Source organism: Nicotiana tomentosiformis, chromosome 2 (genome assembly GCF_000390325.3).
Source record: "Nicotiana tomentosiformis chromosome 2, ASM39032v3, whole genome shotgun sequence".
Taxonomy (NCBI): domain Eukaryota; kingdom Viridiplantae; phylum Streptophyta; class Magnoliopsida; order Solanales; family Solanaceae; genus Nicotiana; species Nicotiana tomentosiformis.
The window spans coordinates 180,807,432-180,825,520 of NC_090813.1; positions in this window are offsets into that span (position 1 = coordinate 180,807,432).

The window sequence follows — 18,089 nt, forward strand, 5'->3', positions numbered from 1 at the left end:
CAAGATGGCCGACTTAGGCTGTCACGACCCGAATTTTTCACCTTCGGACTGTGATGGCGTCTAACATTTCACTTGCTAGACAAGCCAATATTAGAATAATATTAACCATTTTTAAAATAATTTTTAAATTTATTAATAACAAGGAAGCAAATGCGGAAGCAATTTTAAAATAATTCATAATAATAACGGTGTCTAAATACCATCACAGAATTGGTGTCACAAGTGCACGAGTTTTTAGAATAAATATAAATAAAGGTCTAAATAAAATAAAGCTGTCTGGAAATAAACACACAGCTAAAGTACAATAGACGGGAACTTCAGAACTACGAACGCCATGCAGTTATACCTCAAGTCTCCTCTGATAGCTGAAATCCGAGCAAGTCTATGGTACGCCGCTGGGACCAATTCCAAAATCTGCACAAGAAGTGCAGAGTGTAGTATCTGTACAACCGACCCCATGGTACTGGTAAGTGCTGAGCCTAACCTCGACGAAGTAGTGACGAGGCTAAGGCGGTTCACTTACATTAACATGTACGCAATATTAGTAACAACAACAATAATAGAAATAAATCAGGTAATTCATTTATAATAATTGAAGGCAAATCAGCAGTCATAACCAATTATCATTTCCATTATTTCTGTTGCAGCGTGCAACCCGCTCTCACAATATATCCACATTCAGTTCTGTTGCGGCATGCAACCCGCTCCTCCAACATATTTATTTTAATCAAGTTTGTTGCGGCGTGCAACCCGATCCTCCAATATTAACTTTTTAACAAGTCTGTTGCAGCGTGCAACCCGATCCTCCAATATTCACTTTTAATAAGTCTGTTGCGGCGTGCAACCCGATCCTCCAATATTGACTTTTAATAAGTCTGTTGCGTCGTGCAACCCGATCCTCCAATATAGATTTTTAATAAGTCTGTTGCGGCGTGCAACCTGATCCTCCAATATATTCATTATAATTAATCATGTTGCGGCGTGCAACCCGCTCCTCCAATATTTTCATTTACCAATTCTTATAAAAGAAATTTTCTCAATAAATATAACAATTAATATAAAATTACAAGACAACAAGCATACAATAATTATGGTTTAATTATGAAGCAAACAATAACAAATAGCAAATTATTATGAAAATCAGGGAGGAAATAGGTAGTTTAATATTTATTATGCTAAATGTCAAATAACAATTAAGGCACATAATTCAAATAGCATGTAACAATTAATGCAGGAATTCAAGAATTTATATTTGCAAAGAATAAGAGAAAAATAATTATTATAATAATTAATTTATGATTAAAAATAATTTATGATTTTTCAAATAAGCAGGCAAACAATTAATTTGACGACGTATAGACACTCGTCACCTCGCCTATACGTCATTACATGCAATTCACATAACAAACAATTTAAGGGTTATATTCCCTCAAGTCAAGGTTAACCCCGACACTTACCTCGCTTTGCAAATTCCAATCAATTATTCAACCACAACTTTTCATTTTAAATTTGCCTCCAAAAGCTTCAAATCTATTCACAAACAATTAAATATATTCAATACTAATCATAGGAATTAATTCCATATGAATTTACAAATTTTCCGGATAAAAATCCTACATTCATTAAAATATTCGACAGTGGGACCCACGTCTCAAATCCCGAAAAAACTTACGAAATCCAAACATCCGTTCCGATACGAGTTCAACCATATCAAATTTGTCTAATTCCGATATCAAATAGACCTTCAAATCTTAATTTTTCGTTTTTGAAAAGTTTTATAAAAATTCCAATTTCTTCCATCTAAATCCGAAATAATGATGAATATAGACATGGATTTGTGAAATACAATCACTATATGATAAAGAACACTTACCCAGTCTGAAATCGTGAAAAACTCCTTTGAAATCGCCCTCTAAGCCGAGTTATAATTGAGGGTTTGTGAAAAATGGGAAAAATCCAGTTTTTGGTTCTGTTTTAAGTCACAGGGGTCAGACCTTCTTCGCGTTCGCGAAGGGCCTGTCGCGTTCACGATGAGTAACAGCCCGTGGCTTTCGCGTTCGCGAAGGTTTCCCCCCTGGCCTTCGCGTTCGCGAGGCATAGCTCGCGTTCGTGCTGAAGGAATGATCGACCATCCCCCAGGTGTGCCTAACACTACGCGTTCGCGAGGAGATGATCGCATTCGCGAAGGGTAATGCCCCCATCGCTTCGCGTTCGCGAAGAAGAAAGATCCAGCTGCCCAGTTTACTCTTCGCGTTCGTGAGAGTACCTTCGCGAACGCGAAGAACATGCCAGAACACCTGCTGCACCAAAATACCAGATTTTCAAAGTCCAAAACATCCTGTAGCCTATCTGAAACTCACCCGAGCCCTCAGGGCTCCAAACCAAACATGCACACAAGTTTTAAAATATCATACGAACTTGCTCGCGCGATCAAATCGCCAAAATAATACCTAGAACTACGAATCGGACACCAAATCAAAGGAAGTTTTCAAGAAAACTTTAAAACTTATAATTTTACAACCGGACGTCCGAATTACGTCAAATCAACTCCGATTCTCGTCAAATTTGGCATACAAGTTATAAATATTATAGTGGACCTATACCGGGCTCAGGAACCAAAATACGGACCCGAGATCAATAAATCCAACATCAGTAGTTTCTTAAAAATCATTAAGCTTTCAAGCTTTTAATTTTTCATCAAAATTCTATCACTCGGGCTAGGGACCTCGGAATTCGATTCCGGGCATACGCCCAAGTCCCAAATCATGATACGAACCTACCAGAAGTTTTAAATACTGTTCCGGGTCCGTTTGCTCAAAATGTTGACCAAAGTCAACTTAGTTGAGTTTTAAAGCTCTATTTCCCATTTTAATCCATTTTTCACATAAAAACTTTCCGAAAAAATGTACGGACTGCGCACGCAAGTCGAGGAATGATAAATGGTGCTTTTCGAGGTCTTAGAACATAGAATTACTTATTTAATTTAAAGATGACATTTTGGGTCATCACATTCTCCACCTCTAAAACAAACGTTCGTCCTCGAACGGAGTTAGAAAAAAGTACCTGAGCTGGAGAAAAGGTGTGGATATTTACTCCTCATGTCCGACTCGGACTCCCATGTAGATGCCTCTACCGACTGACCTCTCCATTGCACCCGAACTGAAGGATAACTCTTAGACCTCAACTGTCGGACTTGCCGGGCTAGAATAGCCACCGGCTCCTCCTCGTAAGTCAAATCTTTGTCCAATTGGACTGAGCTGAAATCTAACACATGGGACGGATCACCATGATATTTTCGGAGCATAGACACATGGAACACCGGATGAACCGCTGATAAACTAGGTGGTAATGCAAGCCTGTAGGCTACTTCACCCACCCTTTCAAGAATTTCAAAGGGTCCGATATACCTAGGGCTCAACTTGCCCTTCTTTTCGAACCTCATTACACCTTTCATAGGTGAAACCCGAAGCAATATTCATTCTCCAACCATGAATGCAATATCACGAACTTTACGGTCGGCATAACTCTTTTGCCTAGACTGAGCTGTGCGAAGTCGATCCTGAATAATCTTGACCTTATCCAAGGCATCCTGTACCAAATCGGTACCCAACAACCGAGCCTCTCCCGGTTCAAACCAACCAACTGGCGATCGGCATCGCCTTCCGTATAATGCCTCATATGGAGCCATCTGAATGCTCGAGTGGTAGCTATTATTATAAGCAAACTCCGCAAGTGGTAAGAAATGATTCCAAGAACCTCCAAAGTCTATAACACAAGCGCGAAACATATCTTCCAATATCTGAATAGTGCGCTCTGACTGTCCGTCTATCTATGGATGAAATGTTGTACTCAACTCTACCCGCGTGCCTAACTCACGCTGTACAACCCTCCAGAAATGTGAGGTAAACTGCGTACTTCGATCTAAAATAATAGACACGGGTACATCGTGAAGGCGGACAATCTCACGAATGTAAATTTCAGCTAACCTCTCTGAAGAATAGGTAACTGCCACTGGAATGAAATGGGCTGACTTGGTCAACCTGTCCACAATGACCCAAACTGCGTCAAATTTTCTCTGTGTCCGTGGGAGCCCAACAACAAAATCCATAGTGATACGCTCCCACTTCCACTCAGGAATTTCTAACTTCTGAAGCAAACCACCAGGTCTTTGATGCTCGTACTTAACTTGCTGACAATTCAGACACCGAGCTACATGTGCAACTATATCCTTTTTCATTCTCCTTCACCAATAATGTTGCCGCAAATCTTGATACATTTTAGGGGTACCTGGATGAATAGAATACCTGGAACTGTGTTCCTCTTCAAGAATTAATTCACGAAGCCCATCCATATTAGGCACACAAATACGGCCCTGCATTCGCAGAACTCCATCTTCCCCCACAGCAACCTGTTTGGCATCACCGTGTCGCACTGTGTCCTTAAGGACAAGTAAATGAGGATCATCATACTACCTCTCTCTGATGTGCTCATATAAAGAAGACCGAGCGATTGTACAAGCTAGAACCCGACTGGGTTCTGAAACATCTAACCTCACGAACTTATTAGCCAAAGTGTGAACATCTGCAGCTAATGGCCTCTCACCAACCGGAATATACGCAAGACTGCCCATACTCACAGCCTTTCTACTCAAAGCATCGGCCACCACATTGGCCTTTTCGGGGTGATACAAAATGGTGATATCATAGTCTTTCAACAACTCCAACCATCTTCTCTGCCTCAAATTAAGATCTTTTTGTTTGAACACATACTGGAGGCTACGATGATCAGTAAATACCTCACACGAGACACCGTAGAGGTAATGCCTTCCAATCTTCAGCGTATGAACAATGGCTACCAAATAAAAGTCATGAACATGATAATTCTTCTCATGAACTTTCAACTGCCGCGACGCATATGCAATTACCTTGCCATCTTGCATTAATACTGCACCAAGCCCAATGTGAGATGCGTCACAATATACCGTATACGATCCTGATCCTGTGGGTAATACCAACACTGGCGCCGTAGTCAAAGCGGTCTTGAGCTTCTGAAAGCTCAACTCACACTCGTCTGACCATCTGAATGGGACACCTTTTTGGGTTAATCTGGTCAATGGGCTTGCTATAGATGAAAATCCTTCCACAAACCGACGATAATAACTTGCAAAACCTAGGAAACTCCGGATCTCTGTAACCGAAGTAGGTCTAGGCCAATTCTGAACAGCCTCAATCTTCTTAGGATCCACCTTTATGCCCTCTGCCGATACAACATGTCCCAAAAAGGCAACTGAGTCTAACTAAAACTCACTTTTTGAAAATTTGGCATATAACTGATTATTTTTCAAGGTGTGAAGCACACTTCGAAGATGTTGCTCATGCTCCTCTCGACTGCTGGAGTAAATCAAGATATCATCAATGAATACAACCACACAAGAATCCAAATAAGGCTTGAACACCTGATTCATCAAATCCATAAATACTGCTGGAGCATTTGTCAGCCCAAATGACATCACTAGGAACTCGTAATGCCCATACCGAGTCCGAAAAGCTGTCTTAGGGACATCAGATGCCCTAATCTTCAACTGATGGTAACCAGATCTCAAATCAATTTTTGAAAATACCTTGGCACCCTGAAGCTGATCAAATAAGTCATCAATTCTTGGCAGCGGATATTTGTTTTTTATAGTGGCCTTGTTCGACTATGAATAGTCTATACACATCCGCATCGAGCCATCTTTCTTCTTTACAAATAATACTGTTGCACCCCAAGGCGAGACACTAGGTCTAATGAATCCCTGATCAAGTAAGTCTTGTAACTGCTCTTTCAATTCTTTCAACTCTGGCGGGGCCATACGGTATGGTGGAATAGAAATGGGCTGAGTGTCTGGAGCCAAATCAATACAAAAGCCAATATCTCTGTCGGGTGGCATCCCCGGCGGATCTGCAGGAAATACTTCTAAAAATTCACGAACAACTGGTACTGAGTCCATAGAAGGGACATCCGCACTGGGATCACGAATATAAGCCAAATAGGCTAGACATCCTTTCTCTACCATACGCCGAGCTTTCATATAAGAAATAACCCTGCTGGCAAAATGGCCAGGAGTTCCTTTTCACTCTAATCGAGGTAACCCCAACATAGCTAGGATCACTGTCTTGGCATGACAGTCCAATATAGCATGATAAGGAGACAGCCAATCCATACCCAAGATGACATCAAAATCTACCATATCAAGAAGTAGAAGATCCACACTAGTTTCAAGATTACCAATAGTAACCACACACAAACGGTGGACATGATCTACTACCACAGAGTCTCCCACCGGTGTAGATACACACACAGAAGCACTCAGAGAATCACAAGGCACAACCAAATATGAAGCAAAATAGGAGGACACGTAGGAATAAGTAGATCATGGATCAAATAGAACTGAAGCATCTCTATGGCAAACTGGAATAATACCTGTGATCACAACATCAGATGACTCAGCCTCAAGCCTAGCTGGAAAAGCATAAAATCGGGGCTAGGCCCCACCACTCTTAACTGTATCTCTGGGACGGCCTTTAACTGGCTGGCCTCCACTTCTAACGGCCTGACCTCCACCTCTAATGGCCTGATATCCACCTCTAATGGCCTGACCTCCACCTCTAACTGCCTGACCCCTACCTCTAGCTGGCTGAGCAGGCGGTGAAGCAACCACTGCTGGTATGATGGCACGAGAATCTTGCCGAGATCTGTTACTCGCCAATCTAGGGCAATACCTCCTGATGTGACCAATGTTCCCACACTCATAACACCCATCCTGATGTCGTGGCTGCTGAAGCTGAAGCTGACCCAGATGGGCCGGATAACCACTGTAGTAACTCTGGAGTGGTGGTGCACTGATAGGAGCTGAATGTGCATTGAATACTGGCTGCCCACAGTAAGGCATAATAGGATCGTGACTCCCTGAAGCACCGGGAGATACATGAAGTGCTGAATGAAATGGTCTGGGAGGATGACCCCTACCTAAATTACCCTGGCCTCCAGACGAGGCACCATTATAACCACCGAACTGACGAGGCCTCTTATTGGACCTTTGCCCTCTTTCCTGTGCAAGAACCATTTCGATCCTCCTTGCGACATTAGTAGCCGCCTGAAAAGAAATCTCACTTCCGGTCTCCTTGGCCATCTGAAGTCTGATAGGGTGAGTGAGTCCCTCAATGAACCTCCTCACTCTCTCTCCTTCCGTAGGTAGTAAAAGGAGAGGATGACGGGCCAAATCCACAAAACGGGACTCATACTAAGTAACAGTCATACTGCCCTGCTGTAGACGCTTGAATTTCTTGAGGAATTCCTCTTTTAGTGTGATAAGGAGGAACTTCTCTAGAAATAGCTAAGAGAACTGCTCCCAGGTAAGTGCATGTGATCCGACTGTTCGGGTCAATGCGTAATCTCTCCACCACCTCTTGGCAAAACTCGTCATCTGGAATACAGCAAAATCAACCCCATTAGTCTCAACTATACCCATGTTCCGCAGCACCTCATGGCAGCGTTCAAGATAATCCTGTGGGTCCTCAGAAGGCGTACCACTGAAGTGAACTGTAAAGAGCTTAGTGAACTTATCCAGTCTCAATAAGGCCTCAAAAGACATAGCGGGCCTATCACCGGTCTGTGCCGCAACAACTGGCTGAACTAACCCAAACTGGCGGGGCTGTTGGAGCCTGATTCTGGGGAGCCACCTGCTCCAGAGCGGGAGTAGTGGGAGTTTGTGCTCCTCCCCCAGCCTATGAGATGGCTGGTGCCACTGGAAATGTACCATTCTGGGCCACACCCTCCATAAGACTCACCAATCGGACTAGAGCATCCTGAAGCAGTGGAGTGGCTATGAATCCTTCCAGGACCTGAACTGGTCCAACTGGTATATTCTGAACTGGGACCTCCTCCTGAAGGTCTATCTGAGGTTCTTCAATAGGTGTTGCTGCTCGAGCTCTGGACTGAGCTCTACCTCGGCCTTTGCCTCGGCCTCTAGCATGACCTCGGCCTCGACCTCTACCCCTGGCCATAGTTGCCACCGGGGGTTTTGGTCCCTGTCCATCGGTAGAGGTATTATGTGTTCTCACTGTTTGCGAGAGAATAAGAGTAGAATGGTTCAATCATCGATGATAGAATAAAATCGCACGACAGAATAAAAAATGAGTGATATTGTTCCTAAACTTCATAGCCTCTGAGAGATAAGTACAGACATCTCTGCACCGATCATTCCGACTCTACTAAGCTTGCTCGTGACTCGTGAGACCTATGTAACCTAGTGTTTTGATACCAACTGTCACGACCTGAATTTCCCACCTTCGGACTGTGATGACGTCTAACATTTCACTTGCTAGGCAAGCCAATGTTAGAATAATATTAACCGTTTTTAAAATAATTTTTAAATTTATTAATAACAAGGAAGCAAATGCGGAAGTAATTTTGAAATAATCCATAATAATAACGGTGTCTAAATACCATCCCAGAATTGGTGTCACAAGTGCACGAGCTTCTAGAATAAATACAAATAAAGGTCTGAATAAAATAAAGCTGTCTGTAAATAAACACACAGCTAAAGTACAATAGATGGGGACTTTAGAACTGCGAACGCCATGCAGTTATACCTCAAGTCTCCTCTGATAGCTGAAATCCGAGCAAGTCTATGGTACGCCGCTGGGACCAATTCCAAAATCTGCACAAGAAGTGCAGAGTGTAGTATCTGTACAACCGACCCCATGTACTGGTAATTGCTGAGCCTAACCTCGACGAAGTAGTGACGAGGCTAAGGCGGTTCACTTACATTAACATGTACGCAATATTAGTAACAACAACAATAATAGGAATAAATCAGGTAATTCATTTATAATAATTGAAGGCAACTCAGCAGTCATAACCAATTATCATTTCCATTATTTCTGTTGCAGCGTGCAACCCGCTCTCACAATATATCCACATTCAGTTCTGTTGCGGCGTGCAACCCGCTCCTCCAACATATTTATTTTAATCAAGTTTGTTGCGGCGTGAAACCCGATCCTCCAATATTAACTTTTTAACAAGTCTGTTGCGGCGTGCAACCCGATCCTCCAATATTCACTTTTAATAAGTCTATTGCGGCGTGCAACCCGATCCTCCAATATTGACTTTTAATAAGTCTGTTGCGGCGTGCAACCCGATCCTCTAATATATTTATTATAATTAATCATGTTGCGGCGTGCAACCCGCTCCTCCAACATTTTCATTTACCAATTCTTATAGAAGAATTTTTCTAACATATTCATTTTAATCAAGTTTGTTGCGGCGTGCAACCCGATCCTCCAATATTAACTTTTTAACAAGTCTGTTGCGGCGTGCAACCCGATCCTCCAGTATTCACTTTTAATAAGTCTGTTGCGGCGTGGAACCCGATTCTCCAATATTCACTTTTAATAAGTCTGTTGCGGCGTGCAACCCGATCCTCCAATATAGACTTTTAATAAGTCTGTTGCGACGTGCAACCCGATCCTCCAATATATTCATTATAATTAATCATATTGCGGCGTGCAACTCGCTCCTCCAACATTTTCATTTACCAATTCTAATAGAAGAAATTTTCTAACATGTTCATTTTAATCAAGTTTGCTGCGGCGTGCAACCCGATCCTCAAATATTAACTTTTTAACAAGTTTGTTGCGGCGTGCAACCCGATCCTCCAATATTCACTTTTAATAAGTCTATTGCGGCGTGCAACCCGATCCTCCAATATTCACTTTTAATAAAGCCTGTTGCGGCGTGCAACCCGATCCTCCAATATACACTTTTAATAAGTCTATTGCGGCGTGCAACCCGATCCTCCAATATATTCATTATAATTAATTATGTTGCGGCGTGCAAACCGCTCCTCCAACATTTTCATTTACCAATTCTTATAGAAGAAATTTTCTCAATAAATGTAACAATTAATATAAAATTTCAAGACAACAAGCATACAATAATTATGGTTTAATTATGAAGCAAACAATGACAAATAGCAAATTATTATGAAAATCAGGGAGCAAATAGGCAGTTTAATATTTATTATGCTAAATGTCAAATAATAATTAAGGCACATAATTCAAATAGCATGTAACAATTAATGCAGGAATTCAAGAATTTATATTTGCAAAGAATAAGAGAGAAACAATTATTATAATAATTAATTTATGATTAAAAATAATTTGTGATTTTTCAAGTAAGCAGGCAAACAATCAATTTGACGACGTATAGACACTCGTCACCTCGCCTATACGTCGTTTACATGAAATTCACATAACAAACAATTTAAGGGTTCTATTCTCTCAAGTCAAGGTTAACTCCGACACTTACCTCGCTTTGTAAATTCCAATCAATTATTCAACCATAGCGTTTCCTTTTAAATTTGCCTCCAAAAGCTTCAAATATATTCACAAACAATTCAATATATTCAATACTAATCATAGGAATTAATTCCATATGAATTTATAAATTTTTCGGATAAAAATCCAAAATTCATTAAAATATTCGGCAGTGGGACCCACGTCTCAAATCCTGGAAAAACTCACGAAATCCGAACACCCGTTCCGATACGAGTTCAACCATACCAAATTTGTCTAATTCCGATATCAAATAGACCTTCAAATCTTAATTTTTTGTTTTTAGAAAGTTTTACAAAAATTCCAATTTCTTCCATCTAAATCCAAAATAAATGATGAATATAGACATGGATTTGTGAAATACAATCACTATATGATAAAGAACCTGAAATCGTGAAAAACTCCTTTGAAATCGCCCCTAAGCCGAGTTATAATTGAGGGTTTGTGAAAAATGGGAAAAATTTCGTTTTTGGTTCTGTTTTAAGTCATAGGGGTGAGGCTTTCTTCGCGTTCGCGAAGGGCCTGTCGCGTTCGCGATGAGTAGCAGCCCGTGGCTTTCGCGTTCGCGAGTCCTCCTTCGTGTTCGCGAAGGTTTCCCCTCCTGGCCTTCGCGTTCGCGCTGAAGGAATGATCGACCCTCCCCCAGGTGTGCCTAACACTACGCGTTCGCGAGGAAATGGTCGCGTTCACGAAGGGTAATGCCCCCATCGCTTCGCGTTCGCGACCAAGCCTTCGCGTTCGTGAAGAAGAATGATCCAGCTGCCCAGTTTACTCTTCGCGTTCGCGGGAGTACCTTCACGAACGCGAAGAAGAACATGCCAGAACACCTGCTGCAGCAAAATACCAGATTTTCAAAGTCCAAAACATCCCGTAGCCTATCCGAAACTCACCCGGTCCCTCGGGGCTCCAAACAAAACATGCACACAAGTTTTAAAACATCATACGAACTTGCTCGCGCGATCGAATCGCCAAAATAACACCTAGAACTACGAATCGGATACCAAATCAAAGGAAGTTTTAAAGTTCCGAATCAACTCCGATTCTCGCCAAATTTGGCAGACAAGTTATAAATATTATAGTGGACCTATACCGGGCTCCGAAACCAAAATACGGACCCGAGATCAATAAATATAACATCAGTAATTTCTTAGAAATCATTAAGCTTTCAAGCTTTTAATTTTTCATCAAAATTCCATAACTCAAGCTAGGGACCTCGGAATTCGATTCCGGGCATACGCCCAAGTCCCAAATTACGATACGGACCTACCAGAATTTTTAAAATACTGATCCGGGTCTGTTTGCTCAAAATGTTGATCAAAGTCAACTTAGTTGAGTTTTAAAGCTCTATTTCCCATTTTAATCCATTTTTCACATAAAAACTTTCCGAAAAAATGTACGGACTGCGCACGTAAGTAGAGGAATGATAAATGGTATTTTTCGAGGTCTTAGAACATAGAATTACTTAATAAATTTAAAGATGATATTTTGGGTCATCACATTGGCACTCACTATGGGTCAATAATAATAATTGAAATAAAATTAGAATATCTAAATCAGCATGATTCACATAATATAATAATAATTTATTTAACCAGCAGAAATAATTAACTTCCTTCAATTTCAAAAATTCTCAATATATTAATTAAATTTTTTCAATTCCAATAATTTCCAATTTATCAATTAGTCTTATTTACATGAATAACAATAATTCCTTAACAAGCAGGGATAATAATTCATTAAATTTCAAAGATTTTCAATTTATCAATTAGCTTCACAAGTTGCAATAAACTATCAAAGTATCGTGTAATTATTATTATTAAATACGATTTCTGCCGAGATCGTACGACCCGATCCAGAGTGTCATGTACACTGCCAAGGGACGTGCGGCGCGATCCAAAGATGCATCTATCCTGCCGAGGCGTTCGACCCGCTCCACAAGAAAGGAGGACATTTTCTTATGTACCTCTGGAAGGAGAGTATATTTATTATAAGATAAATTCGGGAGAAAGAATAATTTCTCTTAATAATTAATTAATTTAAACAGAAAATTAAGCGTATGAGATTTCCATCTTTTAATATCTTCCCTAACAATTCACATATATATATATCAAATAATCTTAATTAAAAAAATAATATAATTTACACAAGTAATTCATGATTTGAGTCCTAAACTACCCGGACTTTAGCATTAATAGTAGCTACGCACAGATTTTCGTCACCTCGTGCGTACGTAGCCCCCATAATTAGCAACAATTATTATTTTAATTACCTATGGGGTAATTTTTTCCTCACAAGATTAGACAAGTGACTTACCTCGTCTTGCTCTAATTTAATCCACTAGTAGGCATTTTTCTCGATTATCCAACTATGTCTGGCTCGAATCTAGCCAAAACTAATTCGATACAATCACTAAAATTTATAGCAATCAATTCTATAAGAAAATACTACATTTTCAATAAAAATTCTGAAATTAATTAAAAATTCGTCTGTGGGGCCCACGTCTCGGAATCTGGCGAACGACAACCCATTCAATTACGAGTCCAACCATACCAGTTTCACTCAAATCCGACTCCAAATCGATATTGAAATCTCAAAAATTCGTTTCTATGAGATTTTTAAAAAATTCCCAAATTTCAATCTCAAAACACTAATTAAATGGTGAAAACAATGATATATTTGTGCATATAGACCAATTCCGAGTTAGAATCACTTACCCCAATGTCTTTCCTAGAAAATCTATCAAAAATCGTCTCTGCTCAAGCTCCAATTTGTTAAAAATGACGAATGGGACGAATGCCCTCTTTTATAAATCTGCCCAGGCAGCCTTCGGAACTGGGCTTCGATCATGGCCTCGAGCATGGGCTTCGGTCATAGCCTCGATCATGGCATCGAGTCTAGGCCTTCGATTGTGACCCTCGATCTTGGGTCTCGATCCTGCCCCTCGAGCCTTGCCTTTGATCATGGCCCTCAAGCTGGGCCTTCGATCATGGCTCTCGAGTTGGGCCTTCGATCATGGCTTTGATCCTGAGTCTCGTCCCTGACTTCGACCTTGGCTGTCGACCCTGGGCTCGATATCTGGGCTCGAATTTTGGGCTTCGATTTCTGCATTTTCAGTAGAAGAAAAATTGCAGCAACTTTTTAAGTCCAACTTTTGATCCGTTAACCATCCGAAACTCACCCGAGGCCCTCAGGACCTCAACCAAATATACCAACAAGTCCTAAAATATCATAAGAACTTATTTGAAACCTCAAATCACATAAAGCGACGCTAAAACCACGAATTATGCTCCAATTCAAGCTTAATGAAACTTAAAATTTCCAACTTCTTCACTTGACGTCGAAACCTATCAAATCAAGTCCGATTGACCTCAAATTTTGCACACAAGTCATACATGACATAACTGAGCTCTGAAAATTTTCAGAACTGGATTCTGACTCAGATATCAAAAAGTCAACTTTCCGGTCAAACTTCCAAAATTAAATTTCTATTTTAGCCTTTTCAAGCCTAATTTATTTACGGACTTCTAAATAAAATTCCGAACATGCTCCTAAGTCAAAAATCACCATACGGACCTGTTGGAATCGTCAAAATTTTATTCCAGGATTGTTTTCTCAAAAATATTGACCGAAGTCAAATTTTGCCTTTTAAAGCCAACTTAAGGAACCAAGTGTTCCGATTTCAACCCAAATATTTCCAAATCCCGAACCAACTATCCCCGCAAGTCATAAATCATTAAAAGCACACACGTGAAGTTTTATTTTAGGTAACGGAGTTCTAAAAGTTAAAATAACCGATTGAGTCATTACAATAAGGAAATAAAGCTCTTTTATATTAATATCCTAATATTTAGGATTTCTTTTACCTAGTTCAACTAAGGAATGTTTTGATAAACAAACTTTTAATTAATTTTAAAGTAGTAAATATTAGGAGAATAACTCAAATTATAATTTTGTCCAATATTAAATTTATTTTTAAATGGTAAAAAAGGCAAACGACATTTCGCTAAGGGCCTTCGTGCTTTTAATATTACTAGCTTTAGGGTACGCGCTTTGCGCGTGTGCATGTATCAATGAGTTTATAATTTTAAAAAGTTAGATAAATATTATTAACTAATATAATCAAATAAAAACTAAAAAAGTATAAGTTCTTGAAATTGATTAATGTTTATCATGATTAGCTAAATCAACGAAGGAACCATTATAGTCATTCACAAAAGGACATACTCTAACTTTGGTTTGTATTTGAGCTTGACACCTATCTCTCAACCATATTTTAAAGAATAGATGATATCTCGAAAATTTAAATTTCAAGCGTTTGTCCAAAATTTCTTTTTATAGCATATTGTTCCTCTTAATATTAAATTTTTTCTCTAACTTTTTCTTCACATATTAAAGTTCCAAAAAGGTGTTTTTTTCTTTCGATATATGCAGATTCACTTTTGTATTTTTGCTTAAGTAACATTGCAACGAATTTTAAAATGTTAGCACTAAATCATTAAAAATACATACGAAAAGTTTTATTTTAGGGAACGGGGTTCTAAAAGTCAAAATGACTAGTTGGGTTAATATATTCTCCACCTCTTAAACAAACGTTCGTCCTCGAACGGGTTTAGAATTATACCTGAAATGGTGAATAAGTGTGGATATCTGCTCCACATGTTTTCCTCGGCCTCCCAATTCGCTTCCTCGACTGGTTGACCCCTCCACTGGACTTTTACTGCAGAAATTCTCTTGGACCTCAATTGGCGAACATGTTTATCAACAATGGCAACTGGCTCATCTTCATAACCCAAGCTATTATCTAGCTGAATTGTGCTGAAGTCTAACATATGTGATAGGTCGGCATGATACTTCCGGAGTATAGATACATGGAAAATCGGATGAACTTCCGATAGGCTGGGAGGCAATGCAAGCTCATAAGCAACCTCTCCAACTCGTCTCAACACCTCAAATGGGCCTATAAATCTTGGGCTCAATTTCCCATTTTCCCCAAATCTCATGATTCCCTTCATCGGCGAAACTTTCAAAAGAACTTTTTTACCCACCATAAATGATAAATCACGTGCTTTCTGATCAGCGTAACTCTTCTATCTGGACTGTACTGTACGAAGTCGCTCCTGAATCAACTTTACCTTTTCCAAGGCATCTTTCACCAAATCAGTACCGTATAATTTAGCCTCACTGGGCTCAAACCATCCAATGGGCGAACGACATCGCCGACCATATAAAGCCTCAAATGGAGCCATCTCGATACTGGATTGGTAACTGTTATTATAAGCAAACTTGGACAAAGGCAAGAAACGATCCCACTGACCTCCAAAGTCAATCACACATGCCCTGAACATATCCTCCAAAATCTGAATTGTCAGCTCTAACTGCCCGTCGGTCTGCGGATGAAAGGCTGTGCTGAGCTCGACACGGGTCCCTAATTCACTCTGTACTTCTCTCCAGAAATGTGAAGTAAACTGAGGACCTCTATCTGATATGATAGAAATTGGCACACCGTGCAACCGAACTATCTCCTGAATATATATATCTGGGCCAACCTCTCTGAAGTATATGTAGTCACAATAGGAATAAAGTGTGTCGACTTGTTCAACCTGTCGACAATGACCCAAACTGCATCAAACTTCCGCAAGGTCTGCGGCAACCCAACTACAAAGTCCATAGTGATGCGTTCCCATTTTCACTCTGGTATAGTCATCTGCTGAAGTAGGCCACCTGGCCTCAGGCGCTCATATTTAACTTCCTGGCAATTTAGACACCTAGCTACATACTCAACTATGTCCTTTTTCATTCGCCTCCACCAATAATGCTGCCTCAAATCACGATACATCTTCGTAGCACCTGGATGAATAGAATACCGAGAACTGTGTGCCTCCTCTAGGATCTTTTTCCTCAGTCCATTCATATTAAGAACACATAGACGATCCTGGAGTCACAGAACACCATCCGCTCCAATAGTAACTTCCTTGGTACCACCCCGTAGTACCGTTCCTCGAAGAACCATTAAGTGTGGATAATCATACTGACGATCCTTGATCTGTTCAAATAGTAAAGACTGAGCTACAACACATGCAAGAATTCGACTGGGCTCTGAAATATCCAGCCGCACAAGTCTGTTGGCCAAGGACTGAATATCCAAAGCTAATAGCCTCTCCTCTGCTGAAATGAACGCCAAACTACCCATACTCTCCGCCTTTCTACTCAAGGAATCTGCAACCACATTTGCTTTTCCCCGGATGATATAGGATAGTAATATCATAATTTTTCAGTAACTCCAGCCATCTGCGCTGCCTCAAATTTAGGTCCATCTACTTGAACAAATGCTGCAAAATGCGATGATCAGTGTAAACTTCACAAGACACTCCATAAAGATAATGCCTCCAAATCTTAAGAGCGTGAACAATCGCAACTAACTCCAAATCATGTACCGGATAATTCTTCTCGTGGGGCTTCAGCTGACGTGAAGCATATGTAATAACTCGCCCTTCCTGCATTAATACACAACCCAAACCAACGCGTGAAGCGTCATAATATACTATTTACATCCTCGAACCAGAAGGCAATACTAACACTGGTGATGTAGTCAATACTGTCTTGAGCTTCTGAAAGCTTACCTCACAATCATTGGACTATCGGAACGGAGCACCTTTCTGGGTTAATTGGGTCAAAGGTGCTGCAATAGACGAAAAACCCTCCACGAACCGACGATAATAACCTGCTAAACCCAGAAAACTCCTGATCTCAGTCGCCGAAGTGGGACGATGCCAATTCTGAACTGCCTCAATCTTTTTGGGATCAACCTTAATGCCCTCACTCGATACAATATGCCCCAAAAATGCTACAAACTCTAGCCAAAACTCACATTTAGAGAACTTAGTCGATCTTCAACTTATGGTACCCCGACCTCAAGTCGATCTTAGAGAACACCCTAGCACCTTGCAATTGGTCAAATAGATCATCAATATGCGGCAACGTGTACTTGTTCTTAATAGTGACTTTATTCAATTGACGATAATCAATATACATTCACATCGTTCCATCCTTCTTTTTCACAAAATAACACCGGTGCACTCCAAGGCGATACACTCGGTCTGACGAACCCTTTGGCTAGTAACTCTTCAAGCTGTTCTTTCAATTCTTTCGGAGCCATGCGATACACTGGAATAGATATAGCCTGGGTATCTGGAGCCAAGTTAATACAGAAATCAATATCACGATCAAGTGGCATACCTGGAAGATCTGAAGGAAATACATCGGAGAACTCCCGAACTACAGGCACTGAATCAATAGCCGGAGTCTCTCCAGTAGTATCCCGAACATAGGCTAGATAAGCTAAACAACCCTTCTCAGCCACGTATTGAGCCTTTATAAAAGAAATAACTCTATTAAATGGACTAACATACGAACCCTTCCACTCCAGCTTAGGCAATGCTAGAATAGCCAAGGTATCAGTCTTGGCATGACAATCTAAAATAGCATGATATGGAGATAACCAATCCATGCCCATAATAATTTCAAAATCGGCCATCTCAAGCAATATGAGACATGCTCTAGTTTTATAACCACATAATATAATAATACAGGACTGGTAGATCCGGTTCACAACAACAGAATCACCCACAGAAGTGGACACATAAACAGGAGTACTCAAGGACTCAGGGGAAACACCCAGGAATGAAGCAAATAGAGACGACACATATGAATATG